Here is a 19171-nt window from a genome sequence, read left to right as displayed (position 1 = left end):
AGGGAGATATAAGGGACGAGACCGAAGTGGGTAAAAAAGAAAGAAATTTGCATAAATATGCATATGTGACAAGAAGATCGCGTATGATGGTGGAAATGTCAAAAAGAAAGTATCGCTTTATCATGATGGGAAAAGTAAAAGCACAGACGACTGCAGCAAACTGCTCGCCCTTTGCCAGAGTACCAACTGCAACACCTCTCCCTCTCTTCCCCCACCCTCGCCGAGGAAAAAAAAAAGGGGGGGGGGGAACAGAAAAAAACACAGGAAAAAAAAATGAACACTCAAACTGCAAATCCGGTACTCCTACCTTAACACGGGGATAGCTGAAGAAGCATAGGGGTCTTTTTTACACAGCCAGAATCTTTCAGGAAATCCTCTCGGGCTATCATGCAGCCAGGATTATTCACATACGGTTCCTGCTCCCCTTTTTGGAATCCAAAGCGATTGGCTTCTCCAAAGGAATGCAACGACCACGAAAGGGGGGAAAAATTAAAAATAACAAGAAGAGAGACAACAACACTGGATTTGAAGGAAACTCGTGTTCTCGGTTGTAAGCGACCTACATTCAGGCAGAAAATTCATTGCAATCAGTGCGAGAGGGAGAGTTGAGTCTGCAAGTAGGAGCTGTGATTGCCTATGCAGAAAGACCGAGCCGCGGAGAGACTGATCTGCAAGGCAAGGCGAGCTGGGAGAGAGAGGGAGATGGGGAGGGGGGGGGGGGGAGAGAGGAGGGGGGGAGAGGTCCAGGCTGTACCAGGCGCTCTCCTCCCGCTATTGGACCAAACTGAATGAAATTCACAAAGCCGCCAGCCAATGGCTCCCCGCAGCCAGCCCAGCGCTACAGAAACCGCATCTCCATCCACAGCCCCCCGCGGAGGAGCGGCGCATCCCCGCGCGGAGCGGCGCCGGCGGAGCCGCACCGGGCACCGCGGGGCTGGACAGGTGGGCACTGCGCACACGGAGCGGGGAAGGTGTCCCCATCTGTGTGCGTGTGTGTGTGTGTGTTCGGGAGGATCACACAATTCACACTGCCGATCTCTCTGCTCCGTGGTCGTGTACAGCAAGTGCAGTCTTCGTTAACCCTTTACAGTGGCAGGTTCTACAGTACCAGCCTGTTGTTACCATACTCACCCATCTGCATTTTCATGGTGCTGACAGTATATTTGTACACCAAGCAATGAAGCATTTCGTTACTATTCCCCATCCCCCCAGAAAAAAAAAAAACAAAAAAACAGCAAAGCAGTCATTTTCCCTGTGCCCAATTATTTTAAACAGATTTCCTTTTTTTTTTTTTCATAAGGAGACCAGTTATTTGATGTTCATATTTTAGTTAGCTAGCCACTAAGCTAAGTGATGGTCAAGTGAGGGCCATGTGGTTGTTGCCACATGCTACAGCACAGGGTCTCTGGTTCATTCTCTGCATAGTTTCCCAGGATGGTGGAGGGTGGTGTAGCAAATATGTTCTTAGGCCTCCACAGGTACACCTTGTTTCACTCTACTGCATGTTCACTTAATCAGTTTAATAACAGCACTTACACCATCCAGAGTGCAGGACCCCACATCAAGAACAGGTGAGCATTGCCTGACTTCACTGAGGACAGAGCAGAGAACAAATAAGAGGGTCTTGAATATCTTGCCATCATTTGAAACAAAAATCATATCCATACCTTTATGAGATTTCCTTCCACATGAGTTGTATTAGATTTCATAAGCAGAGTTTTTGAGATTTTCAATTCTGAAGAAAAAAAATCTGCAGCTCTTCTTTTCTAGAATCTTTCTTTCTGCCCCCATGTCAGATCCTCAGTAGAGAACAGATAGTGCATTGAATTCTCAAATCTAAATTGTCTGTGATATTTGGCTTATCAATCACTTCTATACTCTGCTGTTTCAAGTGGTAAAGGAATATATACCATCTGATCTAGCAGACAACTAGTAAGCCTGTTGTGTGTCTGTTCTTATATTTTGCTATATGGTATGAAGGATACTTTCTTAAGTGTCCTTAAGTGTCCTTAGGAATGTATGTTTTGATTTTAAATGTTGTAAATCTCCATACAGGTGTAATTCACTAACTTAAAACGTTTTAAGAATTGCAATAGCCACTGTTAACTTATTTGTCAGTGAAGTAATTATATTTATATTACTTAATTATATGTTTTGACTTACTTATATTAAGTCACTCTAGCAGCAGGTGTTCATGCAAGTGAATTTTACTGCTTTTGTTATTTTAATAATGCACCCACAATGTGCAACCAATCATATTGCTTGAATGAGTGAATATTTTGACACATTTAGAAAAGATTTCATCTTGCACTGCCATCTGTCCCAAATTTTGCAGGACAGTCTTTATTTTGATGAATATGTCATGCATTTTATAAGATTAATTTGAAGAATATTAAAGTGTGTGCTAGTTAATCTAAATAATGATCTTCTACCTATGTTGTACTATGAGGAGGCAATTTGTTACAGGTTACCAAAGAATCATCTGTAATGTTTGCAATTAATATTTGCTACTATGACTTAAATATTCTAAAGCACAGCAATAAAACTAAACTTTCCACAGACTGTACACAAATTTGTGATCAAAGTATGTACGTAAAAGGTATTTGGTCAGAACAGCAGAATGTACTTTTCTCCTCTTACAACTTTCAAAAAGCTAAATGTACAATTGGAATCTGTGGCTTATCTGCAGCAATCCACTGCATATTTATAACTGCAAGCAGGAGTCCAGGAGCACTCATTCAGAGAGAAGAATTCCACTTGCTATACAACACCATCACTTCTTACAAGGTCACATTGTATTCTAGTATTAACCCAGCTTTACTTGTTTTGCTGGTTTTGTTGAGGAAAGAGTTAACTTGTTCATAGTGCGGGGCTATGATTTAGTTTTGTGCTGGAAACAATGTTGATAACACGGGGATGTTTTAGTTATTGCTGAGCAGCACTTGCACAGCATCAAGGTCTTCTCTGCTCCTTACCCCACCCCACCAGGGAGCAGGCTGGGGGTACACAAGGAGTTGAGAGAGGACAGAGCAATGTGCTGATCCCAACTCACCACAGGGATTTCCCACACTGTATGGCATAATGCTCAGCATATAAACTGGGGGGGAAGAAAAAGGAAGAGTGTTTCTCTTCCAAAGTCACCACTATGTGTGATGAAGCCTGGCTTCCCTGACTGAACACCTGCCTGCCCATAGGAAGTGGTGAGTGAATTCCTTGTTTTGCTTTGCTTGCATGTGCGGCTTTTCCTTTACCTATTAAACTGTCTTTACCTCAAGCCATGAGCTTCTCCCTTTCATCTTTATGATTCTCTCTCCCCATCCTGAGTGGGGAATGAGGGAATGGCTGTGTGGGGCTTAGCTGCCAAATAGAGAGGGCAGAAGAGGGGAGGGAAAGGGAGGTGTGGGGGGCATCTCAATTTTGTTTCTTTGGTTTTTTTATTAATTCCAAACAATTCATATTAAAAATTAACTAAATGGAATTAAATACAGCTAGCAGCTGATCACTAGTGGTGTTCCCCAGGGCTCATAATTTTGGCCAGACCTATTAAATATATTTATCAATGGTTTGGATATTGGGGTCCTATTCATCCTCAGTAAGTTTGCAGGTGACACCAAGTTAGATGGGAGTGTTGATCCGCTTGAGGGTAAGAAGGCTCTGCAGAGGCATCTAGGCAGGATGTATCAATGGGTCAAGATCAGCTGTTCAATAAGGCAAAGTGCTGGGTCCTACCCTTTGGTTACAACAGCTCCATGCACAGCTACTGCCTTGGGGAAGAGTGTATTGAGAATGGCTCAGAGTATAGCCAGCACTACTATGGAATTGATTATCCCCCTGTACTGAGAACTGATCAGTCCACACCTTGAATCCCGTGTTCAGTTTTGGGTTGCTCACTTCAAAGACGTCATCGAGGTGGTGGAGTATGTCCACGGAAGGGCAATGAAGCTGGTAAAGGGTCTAGAAAACATGTCCTATGAGGAGTGACTGAGGGAGTTAGGGGTGTTTAGTCTGGAGAAGAGGAAGGTCAGGGCAGACCTTTATTGCTCTGTACCTGAAACAAGATTGCAGTGAGGGGAGAGTTGGTCTCTTCTGCTATATCTCCAGTGAAAGGACAAGAAGAATGGTCTTAAGTTGTATTGGGGGAGGTTCAGATTAGATATTGGGAAAAAAAAATCACTGAAAGAGTAGTTGGTCATTGGAAAAGTTGCCCAGGGAGGTGGTGGAGTCACTGTCTTAGAAGTATTTAAGAGGTGTTGGGACGTGGCACTTGGGGACATGGTTTAGGGAGTATGGTGGTGGTGCTGGTTGATGGTGGGCCTTGATAGCCCTGAGATTGGCTCAGTTGGTTAGAGATGGGTGATAATAATGCCAGGTTTGGGGTCTCAATCCCTGCACAGGCCATTCACCTAACAATAGGAATTGATGATTCTTGTGGGTCCCTTGCAGCTCAGAATGTTCCACGATTCTGTGAGGATGATCCTGAAGGTCTCTTTCAGAGTTGCTGATTCTGTGTGTGAAAATACTAACCTAATGCAGGGCAAGAGGTTTCTACAATTGCATGAACAGAAATTGACTTCTTACCCCTCTCTATTTCCTCATTCATCTTCTTACTCCAATTTGCATAGTGTCAATGGACTTACATTTCTTTTTGTGCAAGGATGAGCCAGAATGGTCCTAGTACACTCTATGCAGTTGTAATGTTATGTTTTACTAGCCTCATGATGCCAAAGGCTTATCTTCAGTGGACCAGAATTAACCCCATACTCAGGTCACTGGGTGAGTTCACTTCCTGGGCATGAGGGTGATAACATGCAGCAGACATAGTCCTTTGTAAGACCCCAAGCAAATAAGAACTGCTAAATAAATTAATGCCAAACTGCAGGACATAAAACAAATTCAAAGCAAATAGAATGAGTTCACCATGTCCACCACATAAACAAGAAAAATCCAGAGATTAGTTTGAAATGAACATGCAGAAAATTAAGATTTGGGAAACATAATAAATGTCTCCTAGTTGAGTAGCCCCAAAATGATGCTTAATAAATTTCAAGAAAGAAATTTGTCTCTTATGTGACTTATTCTCTTACAGTTTGCTCATAAAGGAGAAACTTGATTGATAACTATTTTCACAGAAAATTACACAGAGTAACAAAATTACAACACAGAAAAGTCCCATCTATATTTTCAAATTCAAAATCTTTCATTTATAGTAAAATTAAATGCTTACTGCACTACTGGCTCTGCTACATACCACGTAAATCAGAAATACACAGTAGAGTCCCACCTGCATGGCCAATTTCAGAGATAATTTCAGAGTAGTGGACTGTGAGAACCAATACTCACTAGAGTTTCCCAAAGGTATGGTTTTTGTCATGATACATGCCTTTTTAGTTATGTTCTAATTGCATTCTCCTTGCAGTTTTTCACTAAAACTTCTAGTGTCACTTTCTCCTTCTGACAAAGGTTCAAACCCAAAATATCACAGACATAGAAAATAGCACATTAAGATCATATATATCATGTTTTTTAGAGGGAATTTGTACTAAAAAGTTTCTGAGATGCAACCTCAAACTACATGGAGCAGATACAGACATTGATTTTAACAGACACAATATTTCAATTCTGGAGAAGGGGAAGCAGTTGATGGACTCTGGTCCACCTTGTATAAAGACAAAACTTAAAAATACCATTAAAATTATCTACTGAGATATTTTGTATCATTTGGCCCAAGTGCATTATCAGTTTGGTTTTTTGGTTTAGTTTGATTTCTTTTTGGTTTTGGAGGGATTTTATGGGTTTTTTTTTACTATTGCTTTGTTTTTTATAAAGCCTTTTACTCACTGTTGAACTAAAGTGAACAAGGTGTTTTGGGGTTTTTTTTAAGGGAAAATATTTCTCATTGTGCAGATTCTACATATCTGAGTAAATTTAATCAGTACTCAATTACTCTTACTCTCAAAGTTGCATTCCTGGCTTGTAGTCTTAAAAAACTGAATTTCACTTTGGCTCCATACCTTCTTCTTCTTTCACCTTACATACTTTACAGATCACAATTAGCCAGCCTTCTAACCTCCTTATTGTTGAGATAATTAGGTTCTGTTTTGTTAGTCTCTTACTACAAAGCAGGCTTTCTAGACTATGAGTCATCCTTGTATTTTACTCCAAACTCTCACTTACATTTTTAAAAGGAGTACATTTGAACTTGGCTTTTATGTGAGCTGAGAGCTTATGCTCCTGGTTACTATGATTTAATTTTTTTTTCCTTAAGTTACAAAAAAGCAACTCTCATCTTAAAGTGTGATCTATGTTCTCAGTTTTAACACAGTTATTCTGTAAAGAGATTGATTCACAAGAATGTTCCCTAACATCTGTAGAAAATTGATTGTCACTGATATTTTTCGCTAGAGATAACATTTTCAAACTTTTCCTGCAATTATTTAACTTTTTCATTGAGATCCTTAATAAGATCTTACATGCTTAACCATTGCTGATTTTTTCCAGAAGAAAAAGGAAACAATAATTTGTTATTATTGTTATTATTTATTATTAATAATTTATTATAATAAAGCAAATACTTGTTTTGTGGAGGTTGTCCCTAAGTTAACAATGTGCTTTTCTAAACTGGAAACTGACTCCTGTTGTTGCAAACCCACTCTTTCCATTGATGATCACTCAAAATATGGTTCTTGTTTTCATCTGAAACCAGACCTAATTGAGGAGTCAAACTTCTGATCAATATCTAACAGCACCACAATACCAGTATTTCTATAGTGTAGTATCTTTATTCTTCAAAATACCATTCAGAAAAAGATAAGTTAATTGTAGGATGAATTTAATGGTTATTTTCATTTTGCGTGTTTGGATACATGCAAAAAGGATATGCAGTGAATTTCTTTGCAGTGTATTCTAAACAGTTGAAACCTTGCTGTACCCATGCAATTTTTGCAGAAACCAGAGCATCTAATCAACACAGCACAAGGCCTGAGGTGATATTTTTAGCTGTAGTGAGTCAAGAAAATCCCTCTGCACACCCACACTCTAGATCCCTATTGCCATTTAGGTCTGTACCTCTGCAGGATGAACCCATGTGTCTGCTGAATTAGGCATTGTAAGGTATAGTGTAATCATGCTCCTTGAGTGCCATGGTAGTTAATATGATCAATAGCATTAAAAAAGCTTATACCTTAGGCAAACAGACAAAAACATTCAGTAGTAGGTCTAATTATTCCTTGTGCTATATAATCATCCCATTTTTAGGGGTTTGTATTGTCAGATTTTGATTCAGATTAACACTTTTGGGACAATTTCATGTACCATTTACATAAACACAAAAGTGAAGTTTGCTCTACATACCCATGGAAATCTTGATTTGATCTTGACAAATGTGGTCAGTAACATTCATTGATACAAAAAATTATGCTAACCAGAGGCTAGTAATCCAGCCCTGCTTCTGTTGTCTTTTAGATTAGAAATGGGCACAAAGTACCTTGGAGTAAGTTCTTACAAGCTGAGTGCAACCTTTTCAGTTTCAAAGTGCAATGCAGACTGATTAATACTAGAAAGAATTATTTATAGCATAATTTAAGGATTACAGAAAATCATATGCCTAATGCCATATAAGATACCAGTTTACCAGTATACATGTTGATCTTTAACTGCACTTGAATAGCACAGGAAGGAGAGCAAAAATATCATTAAATTAAAGCAGAGAGAAATAAAATGCAGTGTCTAAATACCTAAGGCATATGTCACAGCTCACATTCATTCACAAGTCAGCTCTCTTCAACAACTTTTAATCTACAGCCACAATTTAAAGGATCTGGATGTTCAAACCCAAACAAAATAGCTCTGCAGGTAATTCCTTTGACAACTTGTGGTCTGCAAGACATTGCTCATAGACCTGTGGACTTCAAAAGAACACTAGAGCTGCAAGCTTCAAACAGCAAGTAAGTTTCCTGAAAAAATCATTCTTAGAAGCTGTTAGAAAATCTCGACTTTTGGACTACAACAAGAGACAATTAGAAGATCAGTAGTGTTGGAACGATTTTCCTATTTGCAAGATAATTGCATAAAACACAATCCCAGTAGTAGGTAGTGATATCTATTTCCAAATGCTTTTCTCACTGTGTTGTATTATTCATGCTTTTCCTAGGCAAAATTATACTGGTTTTTTTTTGCTACCCAAGGTAGAGTTTCTGCTGGAATGTGGACAGTGCTTTCTACCCAAACTAGCATCTATTGTACTGCAGTCTACCAAGAATTTGTATTTGAAAGTCCACAGACTGATGAAGGCATTGAATCCTTCAAGTCTCAACACTTCTCTCACTGAATACTTTAGCAAAAAAAGCTACTACATAGTAACCAGGCAATTCTGGAAGCATTAATGTCTCTGACAGTGTTTTTATAAGAAGATATGGTTACACATAAATATTCTTTGAAATGCTTCAAGTAGCAAGCCACTTACCAGATCTGAGTGTGAGGACCCCAAGCTGTGAGAATGCTGTCAATTTCTGCCTGTCAGCTGAGCCACCTATTCATCAAAACATTGTTAGCCCATCCCAAAGGTGGGGCAATTTCCTTCACACAGATTTTCAGTGTTTTACTTTGTAATTGAAAGAGCTAAAGGCATTTACAGACAAACACTAGTGAAACTAACTCCAGCTTTAGTGCCATACCTCTGATAGAGGTCATAATTCCCAGAAATTAAATTAGCAGAAGAAAAGTTTGCATGTGTGTTAACCACTTGTTTTAAGGCAACAGACTGGACTAAATGAGCAGTGGAGAGTTTAAACTAACCAGTAGGAGAAAAGGAATATTTATTCTGCCACACTGACTGCAAAGGATGGTCTTCTCCAGTGGAAAAAGAGCGAAAAAGAGTTGGAGTGGGGAAATAATGTCTCAGACTGTGTCTGTTGGTACTGTTTGCTAAGAAAAAGAAAATCAGAGTACTAACAGAACACACAAGCTTAGCCCCTGGGATGTGGGTCATTAAGCCACAGAAATTTGGTAACATTTCTTTGTGTGCCCACAGCTTATTCTCTGTGGTTCTGGCTGAGTTTAGGAAGAGTCAGGTACAAGCTGTTCATGCAGCGTCGGTCTGAAAGGACCAGAGAGAAACTTCTACCTCTAAATGGGAAGTACCTAATGAATTTAGGTACAGTACAGGCAAACTCTTCTGAATAACAATTTTAAAGGAGTCCAACTTCCTTAGAAACACTACTTCAGTTTGTGAGCCATTTAAAAAAATAAATTATCTCAATTTCAGATATGAAAAGACATAAGATTGGTTGACTGAATAAGAAGAATTTGGACAAATAACTGACATAAATCAACAAACATATAAAAGTTACTAAAAAGGTTAAATTTGTTTTATCCAAGACACTGCCAAATCTTGAGCTAAGAACAGGAAGTTTATTGGCAATTTTCTGAAAGAGGAGGAATCCAATGATAAAATGTGAGCCATTTGTCTTGCCAGCCATTAAAGGAAATTCACTTTAAGGATTTTTCTGGAGTGGTTGCTGCCGCTGGTGTGCCCATTTTAATTTATCAGTGTGTCTGCTGGTAATATTATCATCAGTTGGAGCTCAGGTGGATTTCCATTAGTGCTATCACTGTACTCAATGGCAAAATATTCCACTGACCTGAACAGGATCTATCAAAAACTTTCAAAGCCACATCTGCTGTGGATTTTTTTCCTGCTAATTATTTCCAGCAATTATGTAAGATAATTCCTCAGGATGAGTTATCTAGAGAAAAGCAGCTACAACAAACATAATTAAGAAATAAAACTGTGTCAGTCATCTTCATGTTCATTTAATTATAGGCCATATCCTTCTCAACCTTCATCTTCTTGTGTGATATTTAGAATATAAACTCTCTGGTAGAGATAATTTCTTTCTGATCTCCACTCCTGTCTTAGCTTTTACTGGCATTTTTGGACACCATCAATATACACATTTAAGACTAATATACCTATATGTAATAAATGTAACTAGGCATAGTTATTTAACCATATGTTACATTATTTTTATGGATCTGTTACTTGCTTTGATGTAAAGCTGTGTTAAATTAATGTCAAGTAATGAAAAGTAGAGGTTGGCTGATTTCTTTGTCTTACACAGCAGCACAGAGAAATTCCAGCCACTCCAGCCTGTAAATCAGGTACACTGGGAGCCCACCTTAAATGCCTCTATGCAAACATAAGCAGCCGTGGAGAATAAAAAAGGGGAGTTAGAGATGTGCCCACACCTTCAATCTCATTGGCATTATGGAAATGCTTGGGATAGTTCCTATGACTGAAGTGCTGGTGTGGAAGAATACGCTTTAGAAAGGACAGGAAGGGGAGACAAGGAGGATGCGTCAGCCTCTCTGTCTGTGACCTCCTGGAGTGCAGGGGGCTGCGCCTGGGGGTGGATGAGGAGCTGGCTGAGACCTCATGGATGAGGTGTAAAGGAGGGGCAAGGACAGGTGGCACTATAGGGGGAGTCTGCTACAGCCTGCCTGACCAGGAGGACTGAGTGGGTGCAGCCCTCTCTGGGCAGCTGGGAGAGCCTCATGTTCACAGGCTCTGGTTCTCAACCAGCCCAATATCTGTTGGAGGGACAAAGCAGCTGTCTCTTAGCAGCTCTTGATCACTCAGTGGAATCAAGAGACCTCAGAGAAGGTGCTGGATTTCTATCACATTTTTTCCATAACTCACAAAACACTTTGCACCTTTAAAAGTTCATTCACTGGAACCAAAGGTAGAAAAAATTGAAGTTTTTCTCTTCAACTAAGTCAGTCAAGCTAGCAAGGTAGGAAGGAAATGCTGCACTGTGTCAAATTCTATCAGAGTGTACATGAATTTTCCTCTGCATTTTGAACAATTGTTGGTTCAATACTTTAAAAAAGTTTTTCTCCTGCTCTTTTGGATAGTGATATATATAGAGATGATAACTTACATAAATAATTTCTTAAACTTGGATTCCTTGAAATATAAGACAACATCTAGCATTGACACTGTTACTGCTGTTGCTTACACATGGGTTGACCTCTGCAGTTTGGAAGAGCACAGTGAATATGGTAATTCTGTATTGATACTCTATGTAAGAAATTGGAATTATCATCAAATAATTTGAGGGAACTATAAAGAGACAGATGACCTAGCCCTCAATGGACTACTTTGTTAGTCCTATTTAATGTGCGGAGTGAAGTCAGCATAGCTGGGATTTTAGGTCTCTATAGAAATAATTAAAAAAACCCCAAAAAATAACCCAACAATAAAAACAAGTTGAAGACCCAAGTTATATGAAGTGACATGTGACTTGATAAACTTCTTTTTTAAAAGTGTGTTTACTCGCAAGTTTGATTTGGAAGAATCAGGTTTTCAGATGGGAGATGATACATTTGAGCAGTTCTAGCAGCTCTTAAGGTATATTCAGAAGGTCATTTCTAAGTGTTCTGTCTTACAAGATCTAATTGTTCAGGGGATTATTACAGGTCCTGCCACTCTGTGAGGTGCTGCCACATCATAGCAAGGTCAACAGAATGGGTAGTACATCTGCTCCTCTGTTTTCAGTTTACTGTTTTTCTGTTAACCAAGGCTAGCATTCTTTTTTATAAGTGGCAGCTTTTTTTGTTAACAAAATTTTACAGCAGTTTACCTGTATACATCGGGCTGTGAATGAATAAGCCAAAAAACTCCCATTTATAGATCCCTTTGGACTTGACTCAATTTGCTGCAGGAACATTGCATTCTTATCATAAAAATGTTTTGAATCATTCTAGGCTTTCCCCCTCACAAATATAGCTTGCTTCACTCTGGCAATGTAAGGGAAGTTAAGGTTATCTTATCTTCAGGCAGGAGTATCCCAATGCAAGCAATCATTGACATTTTGCCAACGCCAGACATTGAAAGGATATGTTGGAGGGTGAAGGGGCTTGAGCAGTGGGCACTGAGTATTCCTTTCTGGCAGAGCAGCTCCTTGGGCATTTGTGTCTGTCAGTGCAGATGACATAAACCCGAAGGCTGTGCTAGAGGCCAGCCAGATCCAGCCAGCACTCAAAATCTAATTTGCACGTTGAACATTGGGCATTGTATGAACATGCCATGTGTGTCTACTGTTTGCCTCTACTGAGTAATTTCAGCCATAGGCAACTTTTCTGTTCTAAACACAGACAAAATAACTGAAGATGATAACAGATTTGCTGGTTTGTCACAAGCTGACACATCTTCATGATTTTTTTAATGGTTTGTGCTTTCTAATCGCTCTAATCCCAGATGAGAACTCAGATTTGTAAATAGTGATATAAAAATAATCTTATTTAGAATCTGTGCTACATTTGTCAGTAGCGGACTAACCTAATAACACACAGTAAGCAATATATGTGAATCAATTGACCTAAAAATATTCAGACACCCAGACAAAAGGCATATTCTTTTCTTAGGTTATACTTCCTCAGAGTATGGGAAAAAACAAAACAAACAAACAAAAAAAACCAAAAAAACCCAAACAAACAAACAAAAAACAAACAAAAAAATACAGAACAAACTAATACGCCTTACAGTAAACATTTGGTGCTAGCCAGTAAACAAATTCCAATCTATAGGAATCCTATGGATTAACTGCAAGTCTGAAGTATTGCAAAATGCTTTTATTTGAACAGCCTTTCTACTGTGTTTCATTCAAACCTTTGTTAGAAAATAACCAACGGGAATCACGTTAGCAAAGTAGTAAGAATCATGTAGGATTATCTGTTAAACTGATATTGGCACTATTAAAGTCAGTATCAAGGGCAAATTAATGAAAAAGAGATTGGGGTTTCACATGGCACTGAAAAGAGGAAGAAAAAATTGAAATTTTTAAAGAGACTGCTATTTATTTTCTTTTTCCTCACATAGGCCATGTTGGATTGAAAACCTGCTACTATTTTCTATGATAAAAGTATCTGTACTAAGTAGCCAAGATTGAGGTCCTATTTGCTTTGTGTGGTCTATATGAAAGGACAATCCCTATCCTAAAAAATGAAAAGACAATTCCTATCCTAAAAACTCTATGATCCCACAAGATAATGCAAAGAGTAGTGGAAAGATACCCTTTGACATGAGCACACATCAAATTGTTCCCCAAATATGACTGGAATGTTTGATCATTTAGCAGTGCATGCTTTGGCGGGCCTGTGAGCATGGACTAAGAAAGAAGGCTTTCTTCCCCCTAAGTCATGAATAATTATAACACTTCAAATGTTGTCACTTGTTCTTTTGTTATGACTGTCAAAAATATTATAGATCTGTGCACTCAAAATAAAAAAAAAAGGACAAGAATATACAAATTAGTATCTGCGATACACTATCATTCATTCTGGATATAATTAATTATTTTCCACCAGAATACTTCAAACCCTTTGAAAAAACTTTCAATGTGGGAATCACTCATTTTATAAAAATTTAAAGCAATGATGATCAACTGATATTTATGAGGATTTGGTGATACTGAAACTAAATATGTACCCAGATCAATAGGTCTTTCATTTCACCTGTTCAAGGTAATCGAATAATTATTTCTAAGGCAAAGAAAGTTTAGTCTTTTAATTTTCAGCTGTATTGTCTTCCTTTCTCAGAAGTTTCCAAAAGCTCAGATAGAGGATTGACAGAGGAAAAGAAAAAGAAGATTGGTCAGATCCATTCAGTAAATACTGCTGTGGCTAATTACTGTCACAAATTGAATAACTAAAATTATAAAGTCCTGTTTTTCTCTGACTTCTTCTGTAGCAACATACTGTGGTGATTCTTTTATTTTCCCTTTCTTTAATTTTGATGTGTGCTAAATGGCCATCATACCTAAAATTAAGGAAATTACAGAGAAAGGTTCATAACTTACTATATTCAACATATATTTGTGATACTGCAGGCTTTCATCACCCAGATATACCCATGGGAAATTTTGTGATTTTGCCCTTCTCTTAATTCTCCTGGAGTCCAGATTTAACCAATAAATATATTTCATCATCAAATTTGAAGCAAATATGAATGACCTTTTAAATAAGTAGATACTGAGAATTTCAATCTTTGTAAAATCCTAGAATTTCAGATGAAAACATAGTACATGTCACTAAAACTCTGTGAAAAAAATAAAATTCCATTTTTGTTGTTTCCCCGTTATCAGAGTGATGTACTATATTTCTTTACAAAGTCAAAATGTTGCACTCTGTGCAGGATCATTCTGCATATACAACTGAGTGTGTGTGAAGAAGTATTTACACTATATTAAAAATAAAATCCTCTGAAATGTTTACACTTCTGTTCATAACACTTAGAAGCTTTCAAAAGTTGTTTGACAAATATAGATATTTTTGACTGATGAAAGAATCTCATTTACTGCAATACTTCCCAATTACACAGAGTGTACAGGACATTGCTAATGTTTAGAATGTGCAGAAATTAAAAGCAAACACAAGACAGTTTCAATTCTCTCTGTTTTACAGCTGTATCAGAAGATAATGCTGACTTTTCAATTAGCCAAATGGACCAGAGAATTCATAGCATGTTTCTGATTCCCAGTTCAGAAATATCCACCTAAATTTGCCATCAGCCTTGAGTCAGTGTGAATCCACCACCATGACACGTGAGCTTAAGTACACATCTTTTCTTTTCTTCAAAAAGAAACATCTTTTTGAAGTCAAATGACTTCTTTAAGGTCATGCCCCTGAAATAAATACTCAATTTGTGAGTCATTGAATTATAAGCTAGCTCTTTAGAGCAAATGATTCTCTCTTGGTCACATTGGTTCAGCACAGGTTGGCTTGAAATAATGAATAGAATAGTGTGAAAAGTAATGGCAAACATTATTTGGAAAAAACCTGAATCTAATTATATTATAAGGAGCTTCCAGTTCAAAAATGAAGTCCTTAGGATGCTATCTTAAGAACAAGCAGATTTTACCTGTAAAGGTGTTCTATCTATTACTGAGTTGGACAAGCAGTAATATGGACAAATATGCATGCATATACACATACACACATAGACTTGTTCATATATTTTATGTATCCTTCATATGATGGACACTCAGTGTTGCTGTTCTTATTGTTCTTTTTCATATGAGGAAAAGATCTAATATTTTAGTTATATTAAGGTAGGAAATTCAAAGAAAAATAATATTTTGAATAGGTTTTTTGTGAGATATTGTCATGTATTTAAAAACAATTATATACAGTTATAGATATGCAAGAGTAGGTGTGGGCATTTAAACAAACTCGGAATTGCACCAATTTTTTCAATTTTTGAATGTAAAATTTTCTAAAAATTCTGAATCTTAGTGTTGTGTCTGTGTCAATTAATATTATTACTCAGTAAGGGTAAGAAATGAATGCGGAAAATCAACCAGACAAAAAAAAAATTAATGTTTAATGTCTGAAAAAAGCAAGAGTCTAAGAGTTACAATAATTTCACCCCAAACAGTGTTATATGTTTGCCATTGATCACAAAGAGTGACTATAGCAAAAGCAGTATTTTTGTTTCAGCTTTTAGTTTTATTTTGAATACTAATTTGCCGCATAATATCTATTATTCTTCATTCTGGAATTATATTTTATAACTAGTATGAAATTTCAGGGATTCAAAAACTTGTCATCCCATTTGTACAATACAGCATTTCTTCTTAGGGACATGAAAACTCTGTTTATGGATATGTTTAAGCAAGGGGGATAAGCAAACTAATTTCAGAAACTTTTAGAAGGATTTCTGGGTATGACTTCAAAAATCTTTGAAATACATTGTAGAACCCTGTAAGACATGGAATGTACCCAACTAAATGTCTCCTTATTCCTTGCCCTGTCACAACCAGAGGGTGTGAATGGTGGTCCAATCTATGTGGAAAGAGCTGGTTGGAGATGCAATATTAGCAGGATATATAATCTTGTCCTAATTTAGCAGAATCAGAGTTGTGTAACCAGCAGCAGCTGTTAAGAAAATCTTGCAATTAGTTTCTGAAACTTTCCTTCAGTAACTATTTCATGATGTTACACAAGTGAATTTATATGCTAGAAACAGAAATTAGAAGACGCTACAAAGAAAATTATAACTAAAAATATTGCCAAATCTCTAAAAGCCTCTTAAAAGAGATCACATTTCCATACTTTTACACTGCGTGGTGAAACATCAGTCAGACATGGTCTCAGTCCAGAAGGATTCTCTGTAAACTCAGAACAAGGTTTAAGTACATTAAAATTGGAGCAATGATAGCTATGCACAAATGTGGTGAGGTATCTCTTTTTTGGTCATCATAGACATCCCAAATCTCATAACTGCACTAAGTTGAAAACTAAATAAACCCATAAACTTAAATTCCCCATGCTACTGGGTGTAGAACGTATTCCATGTGAAAAATGACGCTACAATTTGTCTGGAACTTAAGAGAGCAGGTTAGAAAAGACAGCAAGATAAACTTTATTGTCTGCAGCATAAAACCCCACTGCTGCATAAAACATCTGGGCAAGTCCCTGTTCTTACACAGTTGAAGTCAAATATCCAAAGCCAGTGATGAAATTAGTATAGCTGTATCTATTATACATGTGGAAAAACTTTCACACCCTGCAGATGAAATTACTATTCTTATATCCTCTAGATATATTAACAGTCTTACTCTTATGTCAGTTAGAATTGCACTGCAGGTCTTCATAACACAGTAAATATTCTTGGCTGTAATGTTAGACTGCTGATTGTCAGTACAAGATACTGCTTTTTTATGTGGTATGTATTTCATCAATATAGTTATAAGAACACAAAATACCCTACATATGTTTTCTCCTAAATTATAAACAAGGACATAAATATGGTAGCTGAATACAGTAAATAATCAGCAAAACACAGATCAAAAAGGAAGGTGTAATAATGTGCACCTCAGTAAGGTTTGAATTACTGAAGAGTGTATTAGTATTTGTTGGTGCGGTTTTGAAGCCCCCTGAGAGGACAAAGGAGATTTTATTGTTTGAAGAAGTCCAAAGTGCCTTAAAGGAACTTTCAATTTCTTTTAAAGTTTGGCTTCTATTACAAGAATATAACCAAATGTGAACAGATATAACTTTCTTTAAAGACAGAAGTGTGTACAACGAGGTGCTGAGTAAAAAGAGTGTTTATCAGCACAAGAGATGAGTGGAAGGAAATATTTACTGGCTACATTTCTATGAACAGAAAATAACTGTATCAAGATGGTACATTCATCTAAAAAACAGAGTTTAAAGATATTGATTTTCTTTCAGTCAAAGACCTGATGTGATATAAAAACAAAAAATCTACAACAAAAAAAAAACCTGCAGTCCTTACTGAACTTTTTGTTTGAAAAATTTTCAGTTTCTTTAAAAAAAAAATCAAAGTATGAATATTTGATGAGTTTAAGGGACAAAAATATGTAGTGCATTCATGAAAGAAGAAGCAAAGAAAATTCTTTTAATACCTTATAAAATACCTAGATCAGATTTTCTTACTTAAGACAGAAGAATTGATGTTGGGCATATTAACAGGAAGAAGCTATACATAAAATAAGGAAATGTCATACTGAGTCATCCTGATAGTCTCTGTGGCCAAATATTTATGTCTGACAGTAGCAAGAGGAAGCCCCATTTAAATATATGACCTTGGTCACTTGCTGTGTTTCATTGGCTTTGTACTTATCCAAAATTTCTATCTGTTGTATATGACAATCTAGATAGGTCACTGCAAGCTGCTCCTTTCCATGTCCGTTTATTGATCTGTTGCACACAAGTTTTTCTAGCCCCTTTATGACCCTACTGAAAACATCTGTCAACACAGTGGCAATAAAATAAAATGGATGTTTTATTACAGTGAGAAAATGCCTAACAGAAAAGTCCCAGTACAGTCTTGGAAATATAGAATATACGTAAATCACTTGGTAATCACATGTATTAAACCTTACCTACAGCTCTCCTCTCCTGTAGAGGATAGGACTAGTTGTTCCTTTTTTGTATTTTTCTTCCTTGGAATTTGAACATGCATCCTTTGCAACACAGGAGGTTTAATGCAGTTCAGCTTTTTTAAGTGCTTTTGAATGTTACAGAAATGGTAAATATGCAAGTAAATACAAGTAAAATGTGTCTCCTCTTTTTTCCTGTTTGACCAACATGACCCCTTTGCTTTAGAAAAGGCTAGTGGAGCATATTCCAGGTAATTTACTCACTAAGAGTTTAACTTAACAAGGCAAGAAAGAACAAAAGGAAAATAAATCTGGGACCTCCATTTTTGGTTTGGAAAGATTTGCTCTAAAGAAGCAAAACAGAGACTTAAGAAAATTGGAGCACAGCAGCAAAGCTATTACTAAAGCCATTTGTTGTTAGATGATGAAGAAAGGGGGATGAAATGTGGTGTTGCTAATGGGAACATATTCAACAATTTTGTGACCTTTTTGTTAGCAAAATGAAATGTTCTTTCACCAAGAGCATTAGTTTAGTGTTAGTACTGTTTTTCAGTGTAGGGTAACTGAACTGTGGAGGTTTAGAATATACACCTAAAGGAAAAATTTTTCATATTCACAAAGAAGCATGGATTAGAGAAAAGATGTAGGCCAAATCCCTAAGTCTTTACTTGGGCAAAGCTCCTGTTTGTCTCAGTGGTATTGCTACTCTGATAATTGTTGCATGCAGAGATTTACATCTGATTAATGAGGTATGGAAATACACACCACAGTAAGGCAGATAAACTGTCATAAAGTTTCCAATTTCAGCACCAAAATCAGGCTGGATAAGGGTTTCTATCACTTGCTATTATGCTTTTACATTTTCATATAATTACAGGTGTAAATGGCAAGAGCTTCAGAGGAGTTCCTTTAAATGCAATAAGTTTTCCTCTATGCCAATATTTCAGCTATGGCTCTGTTACCAATTAAGACTGAATGACTTTGTTTTAGTCAGACAGTAAGTGAATTAACACAAACCTGTGGTCAAGTTCACATATCCCAGCCTAGACAGCAGCCAGTTTGTGTATTCCACGAATACTCATGCCTGTCACAAGCTGTCTGCATCCCGTTTCTAAGGAAATTGGTGTGCAGACTGGCTCATTCCATATTTAACGCTAGCTTCAGCAGTAATTAAAAATTAGGAGAGATCTTCAGGAAATCAATTAATTATGCATGCAAAGTGCACCAACTAAATTTGGACGCACAATTAGATGACTAATCATAGATTA

The 19171-nt window shown here is 37.2% G+C and overlaps 1 protein-coding gene across 3 annotated transcripts in view; it reads right to left on the bottom strand.

Moving 5' to 3' along the window:
* Positions 1 to 702, bottom strand: part of NLGN4X (neuroligin 4 X-linked) — a 161130-nt gene extending 160428 nt beyond the window's left edge. For all 3 annotated transcript variants that reach the window (XM_077173303.1, XM_054654965.2, XM_054654964.2), the window contains exon 1: positions 308 to 702. The gene's annotated coding sequence lies outside the window, so the exon portion shown is untranslated. The remainder of the gene's footprint in view (positions 1 to 307) is intronic.
* Between the last annotated feature and the right edge of the window lie 18469 nt (positions 703 to 19171).

This window comes from Agelaius phoeniceus, chromosome 2 (genome assembly GCF_051311805.1).
Source record: "Agelaius phoeniceus isolate bAgePho1 chromosome 2, bAgePho1.hap1, whole genome shotgun sequence".
Classification (NCBI taxonomy): Eukaryota; Metazoa; Chordata; class Aves; order Passeriformes; family Icteridae; genus Agelaius; species Agelaius phoeniceus.
This window is presented reverse-complemented; position numbering and strand designations above follow the sequence as displayed.